Source organism: Myxine glutinosa, chromosome 1 (genome assembly GCF_964187855.1).
Source record: "Myxine glutinosa chromosome 1, kmMyxGlut1.1, whole genome shotgun sequence".
Lineage (NCBI taxonomy): Eukaryota > Metazoa > Chordata > Myxini > Myxiniformes > Myxinidae > Myxine > Myxine glutinosa.
In genome coordinates, this window is record NC_136261.1 from 5,985,436 (window position 1) to 6,002,429 (window position 16,994).

Sequence of the window (16,994 nt, forward strand, 5' to 3'; positions counted from 1 at the left end):
CCCTCTCACTCGGTCCTGTCCCCCTCTCACTCGGTCCTGTCCCCCTCTCACTCGGTCCTGTCCCCCTCTCACTCGGTCCTGTCCCCCTCTCACTCGGTCCTGTCCCCCTCTCACTCGGTCCTGTCCCCCTCTCACTCGGTCCTGTCCCCCTCTCACTCGGTCCTGTCCCCCTCTCACTCGGTCCTGTCCCCCTCTCACTCGGTCCTGTCCCCCTCTCACTCGGTCCTGTCCCCCTCTCACTCGGTCTTGTCCCCCTCTCACTCAGTCCTGTCCTCCTCTCACTCAGTCCTGTCCTCCTCTCACTCAGTCCTGTCCTCCTCTCACTCAGTCCTGTCCTCTCACTCAGTCCTGTCCTCCTCTCACTCAGTCCTGTCCTCCTCTCACTCAGTCCTGTCCTCCTCTCACTCAGTCCTGTCCTCCTCTCACTCAGTCCTGTCCTCCTCTCACTCAGTCCTGTCCTCCTCTCACTCAGTCCTGTCCTCCTCTCACTCAGTCCTGTCCTCTCACTCAGTCCTGTCCTCCTCTCACTCAGTCCTGTCCTCCTCTCACTCAGTCCTGCCCTCCTCTCACTCAGTCCTGTCCTCCTCTCACTCAGTCCTGTCCTCCTCTCACTCAGTCCTGTCCTCCTCTCACTCAGTCCTGTCCTCCTCTCACTCAGTCCTGTCCTCCTCTCACTCAGTCCTGTCATCCTCTCACTCAGTCCTGTCCTCCTCTCACTCAGTCCTGTCCTCCTCTCACTCAGTCCTGTCCTCTCACTCAGTCCTGTCCTCCTCTCACTCAGTCCTGTCCTCCTCTCACTCAGTCCTGTCCTCCTCTCACTCAGTCCTGTCCTCCTCTCATTCAGTCCTGTCCTCCTCTCACTCAGTCCTGTCCTCCTCTCACTCAGTCCTGTCCTCCTCTCACTCAGTCCTGTCCTCCTCTCACTCAGTCCTGTCCTCCTCTCACTCAGTCCTGTCCTCCTCTCACTCAGTCCTGTCCTCCTCTCACTCAGTCCTGTCCTCCTCTCACTCAGTCCTGTCCTCCTCTCACTCAGTCCTGTCCGCCTCTCACTCAGTCCTGTCCTCCTCTCACTCAGTCCTGTCCTCCTCTCACTCAGTCCTGTCCTCCTCTCACTCAGTCCTGTCCTCCTCTCACTCAGTCCTGTCCTCCTCTCACTCAGTCCTGTCCTCCTCTCACTCAGTCCTGTCCTCCTCTCACTCAGTCCTGTCCTCCTCTCACTCAGTCCTGTCCTCTTCTCACTCAGTCCTGTCCTCTTCTCACTCAGTCCTGTCCTCCTCTCACTCAGTCCTGTCCTCCTCTCACTCAGTCCTGTCCTCCTCTCACTCAGTCCTGTCCTCCTCTCACTCAGTCCTGTCCCCCTCTCAGTCCTGTCCCCCTCTCAGTCCTGTCCCCCTCTCAGTCCTGTCCCCCTCTCAGTCCTGTCCTCCTCTCAGTCCTGTCCCCTCTCAGTCCAGTGTCCCTCTCAGTCCAGTGTCCCTCTCAGTCCAGTGTCCCTCTCAGTCCAGTGTCCCTCTCAGTCCTGTGCCTCTCTCAGTCCTGTGCCTCTCTCAGTCCTGTCCCCCTCTCAGTCCTGTCCCCCTCTCAGTCCTGTCCCCCTCTCAGTCCTGTCCCCCTCTCAGTCCTGTCCCCCTCTCAGTCCTGTCCTCCTCTCAGTCCTGTCCCCTCTCAGTCCAGTGTCCCTCTCAGTCCAGTGTCCCTCTCAGTCCAGTGTCCCTCTCAGTCCAGTGTCCCTCTCAGTCCTGTGCCTCTCTCAGTCCTGTGCCTCTCTCAGTCTTGTGCCTCTCTCAGTCCTGTCCCCCTCTCAGTCCTGTCCCCCTCTCAGTCCTGTCCCCCTCTCAGTCCTGTCCCCCTCTCAGTCCTGTCCCCCTCTCAGTCCTGTCCCCCTCTCAGTCCTGTCCCCCTCTCAGTCCTGTCCCCCTCTCAGTCCTGTCCTGTCCTCTCAGTCCTGCCCCCCTCTCAGTCCTGCCCTCCTATCAGTTCTGTCCCCCTCTCAGTCAGTGTTCCCCTCTCAGTCCTATCCCTCCCTCAGTCCTGTCCACCTCTCAGTCCTGTCCCTCTCTCAGTCCTGGCCCCCTCTCAGTCCTGTCCCCCTCTCAGTCCTGTCCCCCTCTCAGTCCTGTCCCCCTCTCAGTCCTGTCCCCCTCTCAGTCCTGTCCCCCTCTCAGTCCTGTCCCCCTCTCAGTCCTGTCCGCCTCTCAGTCCTGTCCGCCTCTCAGTCCTGTCCCCCTCTCAGTCCTGTCCCCCTCTCAGTCCTGTCCCCCTCTCAGTCCTGTCCCCCTCTCAGTCCTGTCCCTCTCTCAGTCCTGTTCCTCTCTCAGTCCTGTCCCCCTCTCAGTCCTGTCCCTCTCTCAGTCCTGTCCCTCTCTCAGTCCTGTCCCTCTCTCAGTCCTATCCCTCTCTCAGTCCTGTCCCTCTCTCAGTCCTGTCCCTCTCTCAGTCCTGTTCCTCTCTCAGTCCTGTCCCTCTCTCAGTCCTGTTCCTCTCTCAGTCCTGTCCCCCTCTCAGTCCTGTCCCCCTCTCAGTCCTGTCCCCCTCTCAGTCCTGTCCCTCTCTCAGTCCTGTCCCTCTCTCAGTCCTATCCCTCTCTCAGTCCTATCCCTCTCTCAGTCCTGTCCCTCTGTCAGGCCTGTCCCTCTCTCAGGCCTGTGTCTCTCTCTCTCAGTCCGGTCTCTCTCTCTCAGTCCGGTCCCTCTCTCTCAGTCTGGTCCCTCTCTCAGTCCTGGTCCTCTCTCAGGCCTGTCCCTCTGTCAGGCCTGTTCCTCTCAGTCTTGTGCCTCTCTCAGTCCTGTCCTCCTCTCAGTCCTGGCCTCCTCTCAGTCCTGGCCCTCTCAGTCCTGTCCCTCTCTCAGTCCTGTTCCCCTCTCAGTCCTGTTCTCCTCTTAGTCCTATCCCTCTCTCAGGCCTGTCCCCCTCTCAGTCCGGTCCCTCTCTCAGTCCGGTCCCTCTCTCAGTCCGGTCCCTCTCTCAGTCCTGGTCCTCTCTCAGGCCTGTCCCTCTCTCAATCCTGTCCATTAGCTCTGCTGTTTCCACTCATTACTCCTTTCTCACCCCTGTCATTTCTCACCACTGTCATTTCTCACCATTGTCATTTCTCACCGATGTCCCTCTCTCAGTCCTGGTCCTCTCTCAGTCCTGTCCCTCTCTTAATCCTTTCCCTCTTTCGATCCTGTACATTATCTCTGCTGTTTCCACTCATTACTCCTTTCTCACCACTGTCATTTCTCACCACTGTCATTTCTCACCATTGTCATTTCTCACAATTGTCATTTCTCACCACTGTCATTTCTCACCACTGTCATTTCTCACCACTGTCATTTCTCACCACTGTCATTTCTCACCACTGTCATTTCTCACCACTGTCATTTCTCACCACTGTCATTTCTCACCACTGTCATTTCTCACCACTGTCATTTCTCACCACTGTCATTTCTCACCACTGTCATTTCTCACCACTGTCATTTCTCACCACTGTCATTTCTCACCACTGTCATTTCTCACCAGTGTCATTTCTCACCACTGTCATTTCTCACCATTGTCATTTCTCACCACTGTCATTTCTCACCACTGTCATTTCTCACCACTGTCATTTCTCACCACTGTCATTTCTCACCGATGTCCCTCTCTCAATCCTGTCCATTAGCTCTGCTGTTTCCACTCATTACTCCTTTCTCACCACTGTCATTTCTCACCACTGTCATTTCTCACCACTGTCATTTCTCACCACTGTCATTTCTCACCACTGTCATTTCTCACCAGTGTCATTTCTCACCAGTGTCATTTCTCACCAGTGTCATTTCTCACCAGTGTCATTTCTCACCAGTGTCATTTCTCACCAGTGTCATTTCTCACCAGTGTCATTTCTCACCAGTGTCATTTCTCACCAGTGTCATTTCTCACCAGTGTCATTTCTCACCAGTGTCATTTCTCACCAGTGTCATTTCTCACCAGTGTCATTTCTCACCAGTGTCATTTCTCACCAGTGTCATTTCTCACCAGTGTCATTTCTCACCAGTGTCATTTCTCACCAGTGTCATTTCTCACCACTGTCATTTCTCACCACTGTCATTTCTCACCACTGTCATTTCTCACCAGTGTCATTTCTCACCAGTGTCATTTCTCACCAGTGTCATTTCTCACCAGTGTCATTTCTCACCAGTGTCATTTCTCACCAGTGTCATTTCTCACCAGTGTCATTTCTCACCAGTGTCATTTCTCACCAGTGTCATTTCTCACCACTGTCATTTCTCACCACTGTCATTTCTCACCACTGTCATTTCTCACCATTGTCATTTCTCACCATTGTCATTTCTCACCGATGTCCCTCTCTCAGTCCTGTGCCTCTCAGTCCTGTGCCTCTCTCAGTCCTGTCCCTCTCTTAATCCTGTCCCTCTCTCAATCCTGTCCATTAGGTCTGCTGTTTCCACTCATTAGTCCTTTCTCACCCCTGTCATTTCTCACCACTGTCATTTCTCACCGATGTCCCTCTCTCAGTCCTGTCCCTCTCTCAGTCCTGTTCCTCTCTCAGTCCTGTCCCTCTCTTAATCCTTTCCCTCTCTCAATCCTGTACATTATCTCTCACTGTTTCCACTCATTACTCCTTTCTCACCACTGTCATTCCTCACCACTGTCATTCCTCACCACTGTCATTCCTCACCACTGTCATTCCTCACCACTGTCATTCCTCACCACTGTCATTTCTCTCCACTGTCATTTCTCTCCACTGTCATTTCTCTCCACTGTCATTTCTCTCCACTGTCATTTCTCTCCACTGTCATTTCTCTCCACTGTCATTTCTCTCCACTGTCATTTCTCACCACTGTCATTTCTCACCGATGTCCCTCTCTCAATCCTGTACATTATCTCTGCTGTGTCCACTCATTACTCCTTTCTCTCCACTGTCATTTCTCTCCACTGTCATTTCTCTCCACTGTCATTTCTCTCCACTGTCATTTCTCTCCACTGTCATTTCTCTCCACTGTCATTTCTCACCGATGTCCCTCTCTCAATCCTGTCCATTATCTCTGCTGTTTCCACTCATTACTCCTTTCTCACCACTGTCATTTCTCACCGATGTCCCTCTCTCAATCCTGTCCATTATCTCTGCTGTTTCCACTCATTACTCCTTTCTCACCACTGTCATTTCTCACCATTGTCATATCTCACCGATGTCCCTCTCTCAATCCTGTACATTATCTCTGCTGTTTCCACTCATTACTCCTTTCTCACCACTGTCATTCCTCACCACTGTCATTCCTCACCACTGTCATTCCTCACCACTGTCATTCCTCACCACTGTCATTTCTCTCCACTGTCATTTCTCTCCACTGTCATTTCTCTCCACTGTCATTTCTCTCCACTGTCATTTATCTCCACTGTCATTTCTCTCCACTGTCATTTCTCTCCACTGTCATTTCTCTCCACTGTCATTTCTCTCCACTGTCATTTCTCTCCACTGTCATTTCTCTCCACTGTCATTTCTCTCCACTGTCATTTCTCTCCACTGTCATTTCTCTCCACTGTCATTTCTCTCCACTGTCATTTCTCTCCACTGTCATTTCTCTCCACTGTCATTTCTCTCCACTGTCATTTCTCTCCACTGTCATTTCTCTCCACTGTCATTTCTCTCCACTGTCATTTCTCTCCACTGTCATTTCTCTCCACTGTCATTTCTCTCCACTGTCATTTCTCTCCACTGTCATTTCTCTCCACTGTCATTTCTCACCACTGTCATTTCTCACCGATGTCCCTCTCTCAATCCTGTACATTATCTCTGCTGTGTCCACTCATTACTCCTTTCTCTCCACTGTCATTTCTCTCCACTGTCATTTCTCACCATTGTCATTTCTCACCATTGTCATTTCTCACCGATGCTCCTCTCTCAGTCCTGTCCCTCTCTCAGTCCTGTCCCTCTCTCAGTCCTGTCCATCTCTCAATCCTGTCCCACCTCATTCCTGTCTCTCTCTCAATCCTGTCCCTTTCTCAATCCTGTCCCACCTCATTCCTGTCCTCTCAATCCTGTCCCACCTCATTCCTGTCCTCTCTCAATCCTGTCCCACCTCATTCCTGTCCTCTCTCATTCCTGTCCTCTCTCAATCCTGTCCCTCTCTCAATCCTGTCCCTCTCTCAATCCTGTCCCTCTCTCAATCCTGTCCCTCTCTCAATCCTGGGGCTCTCTCAATCCTGTCCCTCTCTCAATCCTGTCCCTCTCTCAATCCTGTCCCTCTCTCAATCCTGTCCCTCTCTCAATCCTGTCCCACCTCATTCCTGTCCTCTCAATCCTGTCCCACCTCATTCCTGTCCTCTCTCAATCCTGTCCCACCTCATTCCTGTCCTCTCTCTCAATCCTGTCCCTTTCTCAATCCTGTCCCTCTCTCAATCCTGTCCCTCTCTCAATCCTGTCCCTCTCTCAATCCTGTCCCTCTCTCAATCCTGTCCCTCTCAATCCTGTCCCTCTCTCAATCCTGTCTCTCTCTCATTCCTGTTGCTCTCATTCCTGTCCCTCTCAATCCTGTCCCTCTCTCAATCCTGTCCCTCTCTCATTCCTGTCCCTCTCTCATTCCTGTCCCTCTCTCATTCCTGTCCCTCTCTCATTCCTGTCCCCTCTCAATCCTATCCCTCTCAATCATGTTCCTCTCTCATTCCTGTCCCTCTCAATCCTGTCCCCCTCAATCCTGGCCTCCTCAATCCTGTCCTCCTCAATCCTGTCCCTCTCTCAATCCTGTTCCTCTCTCAATCCTATCCCTCTCAATCCTGTTCCTCTCAATCAATCCCGTCCCTCTTAATCCTGTCCCACTCTTAATCCTGTCCCTCTCTCATTCCTGTCCCTCTCTCATTCCTGTCCCTCTCTCATTCCTGTCCCTCTCTCATTCCTGTCCCTCTCTCATTCCTGTCCCTCTCTCATTCCTGTCCCTCTCAATCCTATGCCTCTCAATCCTGTCCCTCTCTCAATCCTGTCCCTCTCTCAATCCTATCCCTCCCAATCTTGTCCCTCTCTCATTCATGTCCCTCTCTCATTCATGTCCCTCTCTCATTCATGTCCCTCTCATTCATGTCCCTCTCTCATTCATGTCCCTCTCTCATTCATGTTTCTCTATCAATCATGTCCCTCTCTCAATCATGTCCCTCTCTCAATCCTGCCTCTCTCTCAATCCTGCCTCTCTCTCAATCCTGTCCCTCTCAATCCTGTCCTTATCTCAATCCAGTGCCTCTCTCAATCCTGTCCCGCCTCAATCCTCTCCCTCAATCCTGTCGCTCAATCTCAATCCTGCCACTTCTGTGTCCCCTTCTAGCTGACCCTTCTCGCCACCGCCGTATCCTCTTCTCGCTGCCCCCGCGACCCCTTCTCGCTGCCCCAGCGACCCCTTCTTGCCACCCCCGCGACCCCTTCTCGCCGCCCCCATGACCCCTTCTCTCCGTCCCCGTGACCCCGTCTCGCCACCCCCCTCGACCCCTTCTCGCCACCCCCCGCGACCCCTTCTCGCCACCCCCCGCGACCCCTTCTCGCCGTCCCCGTGACACCTTCTCGTCGCCCCTGCGACCCCTTCTCGCCGCCCCCACGACCCCTTCTAGCCGCCACCGTGACCCATTCTCGCCGCCACCGTGACCCCTTCTCGCCACCCCCGCGACCTCTTGTCGCCGCCCCCGCGACCCCTTCTCGCCGTCCCCCATGACCCCTTCTCACCACCCCCGTGACCCCTTCTCTCCGCCCCCCCCGACCCCTTCTCTCCGCTCCCACGACCCCTCGCCACCCCCGTGACCCCTTCTCGCCACCCCCCGCGACCCCTTCTCGCCACCCTGCGACCCCTTCTCGCCTTCCCCATGACACCTTCTCTCCGCCCCCGCGGCCCCTTCTCGCCGCCCCCACGACCCCTTCTCGCCTTCCCCATGACACCTTCTCTCCGCCCCCGCGACCCCTTCTCGCCTTCCCCGCGACCCCTTCTCGCCGCCCCCGCGACCCCTTCTCGCCGCCCCCGCGACCCCTTCTCGCCGCCCCCGCGACCCCTTCTCGCCGCCACCGCGACCCCTTCTCGCCGCCACCGTGACCCCTTCTCGCCACCCCCCGCAACCCCTTCTCGCCGCCGCCATGACCCCTTATCGCCGCCTCCGCGGCCCCTTTTCGCCACCCCTGCGGTTCCTTCTCGCCGCCCCTGCGGTTCCTTCTCGCCGCCCCTGCGGTTCCTTCTCGCCACCCCTGCGGTTCCTTCTCGCCGCCCCTGCGGTTCCTTCTCGCCGCCCCTGCGGTTCCTTCTCGCCGCCCCTGCGGTTCCTTCTCGCCGCCCCTGCGGTTCCTTCTCGCCGCCCCTGCGGTTCCTTCTCGCCGCCCCTGCGGTTCCTTCTCGCCGCCCCTGCGGTTCCTTCTCGCCACCCCTGCGGTTCCTTCTCTCTGGCCCCACAGCCCGTTATCGCCTCCCCTGTGGCCTGTTCTCGCTACCCCCATTGCCCCTCATCACTGCCCCCGCGGCCCCTTCTCGACACCCAAGCGGCCCCCCGCCGCTCCTTCTCAGTGTCACCGCCACTTCTTCTCGGCACCCCCCGTCATCCCTTCTCGGCGCTCCCCGTCTTTCCTTCTCGACTCCTCCCGCCATCCCTTCTTGATGCCTCCCGCGATCCCTTCTCGACGCCTCCCGTCTTCCCTTCTCGACGCCTCCTGTCTTCCCTTCTTGACGCCCCCCGTCGACCCTTCTCAGCGCGGCCGTCGTCCCTTCTCGGCGCCCCCGTCGTCCCTTCTCAGCGCCCCCGTAGTCCCTTCTCAGCGCCCCCGTAGTCCCTTCTCGGCGCCCCCGTCGTCCCTTCTCAGCGCCCCCGTAGTCCCTTCTCAGCGCCCCCGCCATCCCTTCTCGACGCCTCCCGCTGTCCCTTCTCGGCGCCCCTCGTCGGCCCTTCTCGGAGCCAACGTCGGCCCTTCTCGGAGCCCCCGTCGGCCCTTCTTGGTACCCCTCGTCATCCCTTCTTGGCACCCCCCGTTGTCCCTTCTCGGAACCCCCCGTTATCCCTTCTTGGCACCCCCTGTTGTCGCTTCTTGTAACCCCCCGTCGTCCCTTCTCAGCGCCCCCGTCGTCCCTTCTCAGCGCCCCCGTCGTCCCTTCTCAGCGCCCCCGTAGTCCCTTCTCAGCGCCCCCGTAGTCCCTTCTCAGCGCCCCCGTAGTCCCTTCTCAGCGCCCCCGTAGTCCCTTCTCAGCGCCCCCTCCCCGCCATCCCTTCTCGACGCCTCCTGCCCTCCCTTCTCAGCGCCCCTCCCCGCCATCCCTTCTCGACGCCTCCCGCCGTCTTCGGCGTCCCCGTTGTCCCTTCCTGGAGCACCCCGTCGTCATTTCCCGGCACCCCCCCCCCCCCGTCATCCCTTCTCGGCGCTTCCCGCCTTCCCTTCTCTGCACCCCCCATTGACCCTTCTCGGCTTCCCCTGTCGTACCTTCTCAGCGCCCCCCATCGTCCCTTCTCACCCCCCCTCCCCCCCCGCCGTCCCTTCTCAGCGCCTCTCTTCGTCCCTTCTCGGCACCCCCTGTCATCCCTATCCCCCCCCCCCATCCTCCCTTTTTTCCCCCCACCCCATCATCACTTCTTGGCGCTTCCCATCGTACCTTCTCGGCACCGCCTACCGTCCCTTCTCGGAACCCCCGTCGTCCCTTCTCGGAACCCCCCGTTGTCCCTTCTCGGAACCCCCGTCGTCCCTTCTCGGAACTCCTCGTTGTCCCTTGTCGGCGCCCCCCCGTTGTCCCTTGTCGGCCCCCCCCCCGTTGTCCCTTGTCGGCGCCCCCCGTCGTCCCTTGTCGGCGCACTCCGTCGTCCCTTATCGGCGCGCCCCGTCGTCCCTCGTTGGCGCATTCCGTCGTCCCTTCTCGGCGCCCCCCATCATCCCTCGTCGGCGCACTCCGTCGTCCCTTCTCGGCGCCCCCCGTCGTCGTTGTCGGCGCACTCCGTCGTCCCTTGTCGGCGCACTCCGTTGTCCCTTGTCGGCGCACTCCGTCGTCCCTTCTCAGCGCTCCCCTTCGTCCCTTCTCGGTGCCCCCGTCGTCCCTTCTCGGTGTTCCCGTCGGCTCTTCTCGGAACCCCCCCGTCGGCCCTTCTCGGCGCCCCCCGTCGTCCCTTCTCAGCACCCCCCCTCGTCCCTTCTCGGCACCCCCCGTCGTCCCTTCTCGGCGCTCCCCTTCGTCCCTTCTCGGTGCCCCCGTCATCCCTTCTCGGTGTTCCCGTCGGCCCTTCTCGGAACCCCCTGTCGGCCCTTCTCGGCACCCCCCGTCGTCCCTTCTCGGCGCCCCCCGTCGTCCCTTCTCGGCGCCCCCCGTCGTCCCTTCTCGGAGCCCCCCGTCGTCCCTTCTCGGAGCCCCCCGTCGTCCCTTCTCGGAACACCCCGTCGTCCCTTGGCGCCCCCCGTTGTCCCCCCTTGGCACCCCCGCTCGTCCCTTCTTGGCACCCCCCCTCGTCCCTTCTTGGCACCCCCCCTCGTCCCTTCTTGCCCCCCCCTCGTCCCTTCTTGGCACCCCCCCCTCGTCCCTTCTTGGCACCCCCCCTTGTCCCTTCTTGGCACCCCCCCTCGTCCCTTCTTGGCACCCCCCTCGTCCCTTCTTGGCACCCCCCTCGTCCCTTCTTGGCACCCCCCCTCGTCCCTTCTTGGCACCCCCCCTCGTCCCTTCTTGGCACCCCCCCTCGTCCCTTCTTGGCACCCCCCCTCGTCCCTTCTTGGCACCCCCCCTCGTCCCTTCTTGGCACCCCCCCTCGTCCCTTCTTGGCACACCCCCTCGTCCCTTCTTGGCACACCCCCTCGTCCCTTCTTGGCACCCCCCCTCGTCCCTTCTTGGCACCCCCCCTCGTCCCTTCTTGGCACCCCCCCTCGTCCCTTCTTGGCACCCCCCCTCGTCCCTTCTTGGCACCCCCCCTCGTCCCTTCTTGGCACCCCCCCTCGTCCCTTCTTGGCACCCCCCCTCGTCCCTTCTTGGCACCCCCCCTCGTCCCTTCTTGGCACCCCCCTCGTCCCTTCTTGGCACCCCCCCTCGTCCCTTCTTGGCACCCCCCTCGTCCCTTCTTGGCACCCCCCTCGTCCCTTCTTGGCACCCCCCTCGTCCCTTCTTGGCACCCCCCTCGTCCCTTCTTGGCACCCCCCTCGTCCCTTCTTGGCACCCCCCTCGTCCCTTCTTGGCACCCCCCCTCGTCCCTTCTTGGCACCCCCCTCGTCCCTTCTTGGCACCCCCCCTCGTCCCTTCTTGGCACCCCCGCTCGTCCCTTCTTGGCACCCCCCCTCGTCCCTTCTTGGCACCCCCCCTCGTCCCTTCTTGGCACCCCCCCCTCGTCCCTTCTTGGCACCCCCCCTCGTCCCTTCTTGGCACCCCCCCTCGTCCCTTATTGGCACCCCCCCTCGTCCCTTCTTGGCACCCCCCCTCGTCCCTTCTTGGCACCCCCCCCTCGTCCCTTCTTGGCACCCCCCCTCGTCCCTTCTTGGCACCCCCCCCTCGTCCCTTCTTGGCACCCCCCCTCGTCCCTTCTTGGCACCCCCCCTCGTCCCTTCTTGGCACCCCCCCTCGTCCCTTCTTGGCACTCCTCCTCGTCCCTTCTTGGCACCCCCCCTCGTCCCTTCTTGGCACCCCCCCTCGTCCCTTCTTGGCACCCCCCCTCGTCCCTTCTTGGCACCCCCCCTCGTCCCTTCCTGGCACCCCCCCTCGTCCCTTCCTGGCACCCCCCCTCGTCCCTTCCTGGCACCCCCCCCTCGTCCCTTCCTGGCACCCCCCCTCGTCCCTTCCTGGCACCCCCCCTCGTCCCTTCCTGGCACCCCTCCTCGTCCCTTCCTGGCACCCCCCCTTCGTCCCTTCCTGGCACCCCTCCTCGTCCCTTCTTGGCACCCCCCCTCGTCCCTTCTTGGCACCCCCCTCGTCCCTTCTTGGCACCCCCCCTCGTCCCTTCTTGGCACCCCCCCATGTCCCTTCTTGGCACCCCTCCTCGTCCCTTCTTGGCACCCCTCCTCGTCCCTTCTTGGCACCCCCCCCTCGTCCCTTCTTGGCACCCCCCCTCGTCCCTTCTTGGCACCCCCCCTCGTTCCCTCTTGGCACCCCCCCTCGTCCCTTCTTGGCACCCCCCCTCGTCCCTTCTTGGCACCCCCCCTCGTCCCTTCTTGGCACCCCCCCTCGTCCCTTCTTGGCACCCCCCCTCGTCCCTTCTTGGCACCCCCCCCTCGTCCCTTCTTGGCACCCCCCCTCGTCCCTTCTTGGCACCCCCCCTCGTCCCTTCTTGGCACCCCCCCTCGTCCCTTCTTGGCACCCCCCCTCGTCCCTTCTTGGCACCCCCCCTCGTCCCTTCTCGGCGCCCCCCCCCGTAGTCCCTTCTCAGCGCCCTCTCCCCGCCATCCCTTCTTGACGCCTCCCGCCGTCCCTTCTCAGCACCCCCGTAGTCCCTTCTCAGCGCCCCCCCCCCGCCATCCCTTCTCGGCGCCCCGTTGTCCCTTCTTAGCGCCCCCGTAGTCCCTTCTCAGCGCCCCTCGCCGCCATCCCTTCTCAACGCCTCCCGCCGTCCCTTCTCGGCGTCCCCGTCGTCCCTTCTCGGAACCCCCCGTCGTCCCTTGTCGGCGCCCTCCGTCGTCCATTGTCGGCGCACTCCGTCGTCCCTTGTCGGCGCACTCCGTCGTCCCTTGTCGGCGCACTCCGTCGTCCCTTGTCGGCGCACTCCGTCGTCCCTTGTCGCGCACTCCGTCGTCCCTTGTCGGCGCACTCCGTCGTCCCTTGTCGGCGCACTCCGTCGTCCCTTGTCGGCGCACTCCGTCGTCCCTTGTCGGCGCACTCCGTCGTCCCTTGTCGGCGCACTCCGTCGTCCCTTGTCGGCGCACTCCGTCGTCCCTTGTCGGCGCACTCCGTCGTCCCTTGTCGGCGCACTCCGTCGTCCCTTGTCGGCGCACTCCGTCGTCCCTCGTCGGCGCACTCCGTCGTCCCTCGTCGGCGCACTCCGTCGTCCCTCGTCGGCGCACTCCGTCGTCCCTTCTCGGCGCCCCACCTCGTCCCTTCTTGGCACCCTCCCACCCCCGTCGTCCCTTCCCGGAACCCCCTGCCTTCCTTTCTCGACGAATCCCGCCGTCCCTTCTCACCCCCCCCAACCCCCGTCGTCACTTCTTGGGGCTTCCCATCGTACCTTCTCGGCACTGCCTGCCATCCCTTCTCGGCCCCTCCCACCTTCCTTTCTCGACGACTCCCGCCGTCCCTTCTCGGCGCCCCCCGTCGGCCCTTCTCGGAACCCCTGTCGTCCCTTCTCGGAACCCCCCCGTCGTCCCTTCTCGGCGCCCTCCGTCGTCCATTGTCGGCGCACTCCGTCGTCCCTTGTCAGCGCGCTCCGTCGTCTCTTCTCGGCGCCCCCGTCGTCCCTTGTCGGCGTCCCTTGTCGGCGCCCACCGTCGTCCCTTGTCGGCGCCCCTCGTCGTCCCTTGTCGGCGCCCCCCATCGTCCCTTTTCGCCACGCCCCACTGTCCCTTCTCCTCCACCGGTGTCCCTTCTCACCCCTCCCAACCCCTGTCGCCACTTCTTGGGGCTTCCCATCGTACCTTCTCGGCACCGCCTGCCATCCCTTTTGGCCCCTCCCGCCTTCCTTTCTCGACGACTCCCGCCGTCCCTTCTCGGCGCCCCCCGTCGGCCCTTCTCGGAATCCCCGTCGTCCCTTCTCGGTGCCCCCTGTCGTCCCTCGTCGGCGCACTCCGTCATCCCTCGTCGGTGCACTCCGTCGTCCCTTGTCGGCGCACTCCGTCATCCCTTGTCGGCGCCCCCGTCGTCCCTTCTCGGCGTCCCCTGTCGTCCCTTGTTGGAGCATGCCATCGTCATTTCCCGGCACCGCTACCATCCCTTCTCGACGACTCCCGCCGTCCCTTCTCGGCGCCCCCTATCGGCCCTTCTCGGAACCCCCGTCGGCCCTTCTCGGTGCCCCCTGTCGTCCCTCGTCGGCGCACTCCATCATCCCTCGTCGGCACACTCCGTCGTCCCTTGTCGGCGCACTCCGTCGTCCCTTGTCGGCGCCCCCGTCGTCCCTTCTCGGCGTCCCCTGTCGTCCCTTGTTGGAGCACGCCATCGTCATTTCCCGGCACCGCTACCATCCCTTCTCGACGACTCCCGCCGTCCCTTCTCGGCGCCCCCCATCGGCCCTTCTCCGAACCCCCGTCGGCCCTTCTCGGAACCCCCGCCATCCCTTCTTGGCACCCCCCGTCGTCCCTTGGTGCCCTCCGTCGGCCCTTCTTGGCACCCCCCGTCGGCCCTTCTTGGCACCACCCCGTCGTCCCTTCTTGGCACCCCCCGTCGTCCCTTCTTGGCACCCCCCGTCGTCCCTTCTTGGCACCCCCCGTCGTCCCTTCTTGGCACCCCCCGTCGTCCCTTCTTGGCACCCCCCGTCGTCCCTTCTTGGCACCCCCCGTCGTCCCTTCTTGGCACCCCCCGTCGTCCCTTCTTGGCACCCCCCGTCGTCCCTTCTTGGCACTCCCCGTCGTCCCTTCTTGGCACCCCCCGTCGTCCCTTCTTGGCACCCCCCGTCGTCCCTTCTTGGCACCCCCCGTCGTCCCTTCTTGGCACCCCCCGTCGTCCCTTCTTGGCACCCCCCGTCGTCCCTTCTTGGCACCCCCCGTCGTCCCCCCTTGGCACCCCCCGTCGTCCCCCCTTGGCACCCCCCGTCGTCCCCCCTTGGCACCCCCCGTCGTCCCTTCTTGGCACCCCCCGTCGTCCCTTCTTGGCACCCCCCGTCGTCCCTTCTTGGCACCCCCCGTCGTCCCTTCTCGGAGCCCCCCGTCGTCCCTTCTTGGCACCCTCCTCGCCCCTTCTTGGCACCCCCCGTTGTCCCTTCTTGGAACCCCCCGCTGTCCCTTCTCCGCTCTCCCGTAGTCCCTTCTCAGCGCCCCCTCCCCGCCATCCCTTCTCGACGCCTCCTGCCATCCCTTCTCAGCGCCCCTGCCCGCCATCCTTTCTCGGCGCCCCCGTCCTCCCTTCTTAGCGCCCCCGTTGTCCCTTCTCAGCGCCCCATCCCCGCGATCCCTTCTCGACACCTCCCGCCGTCCATTCTCGGCGTCCCCGTTGTCCCTTCTTGGAGCACCCCGTCATCATTTCCCGGCACCCCCCGTCATTCCTTCTCGGCGCTTCCCGCCTTCCCTTCTCGGAACCACCGTCATCCCTTCTCGGAACCCCCTGTTGTCCCTTGTCAGCTCACTCCGTCGTCCCTTCTCGGCGCCCCCCGTCGTCGCACTCCGTCGGCCCTTGTTGGCGTGCTCCGTTGTCTCTTCTAGGCGCTCCCCGTCGTCCCTCGTCGGCGCACTCCGTCGTCCTTTGTCGGCGCACTCCGTCGTCCCTTGTCGGCGCACTCCGTCGTCCCTTCTCGGCGCACTCTGTCGTCCCTTCTCGGTGCACTCCGTCGTCCCTTGTCGGCACCCCCCCATCGTCCCTCGTCGGCGCACTCCGTCGTCCCTTCTCGGTGCCCACGTCATCCCTCGTCGGCGCATTCCGTCGTCCCTTCTCGGCGCCCCCCGTCGTCCCTCGTCGGCGCACTCCGTCGTCCCTTCTCGGCGCCCCCCGTCGTCCCTTGTCGGCGCCCCCCATCGTCCCTTGTCGGCGCACTCCATCGTCCCTTCACTGCGCCCCCCCCGTCGTGGCCGACGCGCACTCCATCAACAATATATGGCAGCCACTTTTCTTTGCCCGGGGCGGAGGGGGTGCCGGGAAGAGACGGAGGGGGTGCCGGGAAGAGGCGGAGGGGGTGCCGGGAAGAGGCGGAGGGGGTGCCGGGAAGAGGCGGAGGGGGTGCCGGGAATGGGCGGAGCGGGCACCGAGAATGGACAACAAGCTGCGCCAACAAGGGACGACGGGGGGTGCCGACAAGGGACGACGGCCTGCTGTTGAACCCGCTCAACCACAGCCGTTGACCGCCACTCCTCTACCACCATCCTGGCTGTCATCCTCCGTCGTGCGAAGTCCTTCCTTGGCACACCTGAGCTCCTCACCACATACAAGGCTTTCATCCGCAGCTCAATGGAATACTGCTCTCCCCTCTGGGCCGGTGCTCCTGCCTCACACCTAGCTCGTCTTCACGCTGTTGAAACCAAAGCTTTCAGAATCATTGGAATCTCCCGCGATGAAGCTGATTCTGAGGGCCTTTCACTCACTCACCATAGGCAGGTTGGTGGTCTTTCTGTCTTCTACCGACACCTCTCCTGCCTTGCTCCCCCAGCTCTCTCTGTGCTCCGTCCCCCAAATATTCCTACAGGTCGCACAAGATCTGCCAGCAACCCTCTTATGGTTAAACTGCCAAAATCAAGACTCTCTGCTCACCTTCACTCCTTCATTCCTCTTTTCCCCCGCCTCTGGAACAAACTCCCTCACTCTCTTCAATCCCACTCCTTCCTCCAGGTCTTTAAAACAGCTGTTCACCACCATCTCTTATCTTCCCCCATCCAAAACCTTGATCTTTGTCTAACCCCGTTAATTCACCCCAGATCCACTTTTTGGAAATACCGACTTCTTTCCTGGAAGTTCTAGCTGTGTCCATGTGTTTTATAGCTCTCCCCCCTCTCCCACCCTTCCCATGCCTCTTCCCCCCCAAGCCCTCTCCCTCCCACAGATCTCCCGATGTCCCTGTTCTCTTAGTCCAGGAGCCAGTTTTCAAGAGAGGCCTAGAAAATGAGTTTCGTGCAACACCCACTACACAGTTGGTTTGTCATTTCAGGGTGCTTGGGATACATCTGTAGAACAAATCCAGCCCTGATGTACAGTTAAATTGTGGCAGCAACAATAAATGGCAGCCACTTTTCTATTAAGGGGTTAGCGTAAAGCTCGAAATTGACGATTTTTTTTTGTATTTTTGTTTTTTCATCTCTTCCAATAGGGATTCTTCAACATTATAATTAAAAGGATAGTGGGAAGTATGAGGGGATTTTCGTTATGCTGTTCAAGTATGATTAAAAAAATAATTCTTATTATACCTTGTATTATACCCAAAACACACAAAATCGCTGAAATATGTAGTTTTTGCTTTTCGACTGTAATTATGCAATATCA

The 16,994-nt window shown here is 60.7% G+C and overlaps 2 protein-coding genes across 13 annotated transcripts in view; one reads left to right on the plus strand and one right to left on the minus strand.

The window, feature by feature from the left end:
* Positions 1 to 16,994, minus strand: part of LOC137416241 (DNA-directed RNA polymerases I, II, and III subunit RPABC3) — an 890,838-nt gene that overhangs the window by 820,936 nt on the left and 52,908 nt on the right. The gene's annotated exons all lie outside the window — the stretch shown is intronic.
* The window catches only part of LOC137420997 (uncharacterized), a 129,303-nt gene that overhangs the window by 1,121 nt on the left and 111,188 nt on the right, over positions 1 to 16,994 (plus strand). The window lies entirely within an intron of this gene.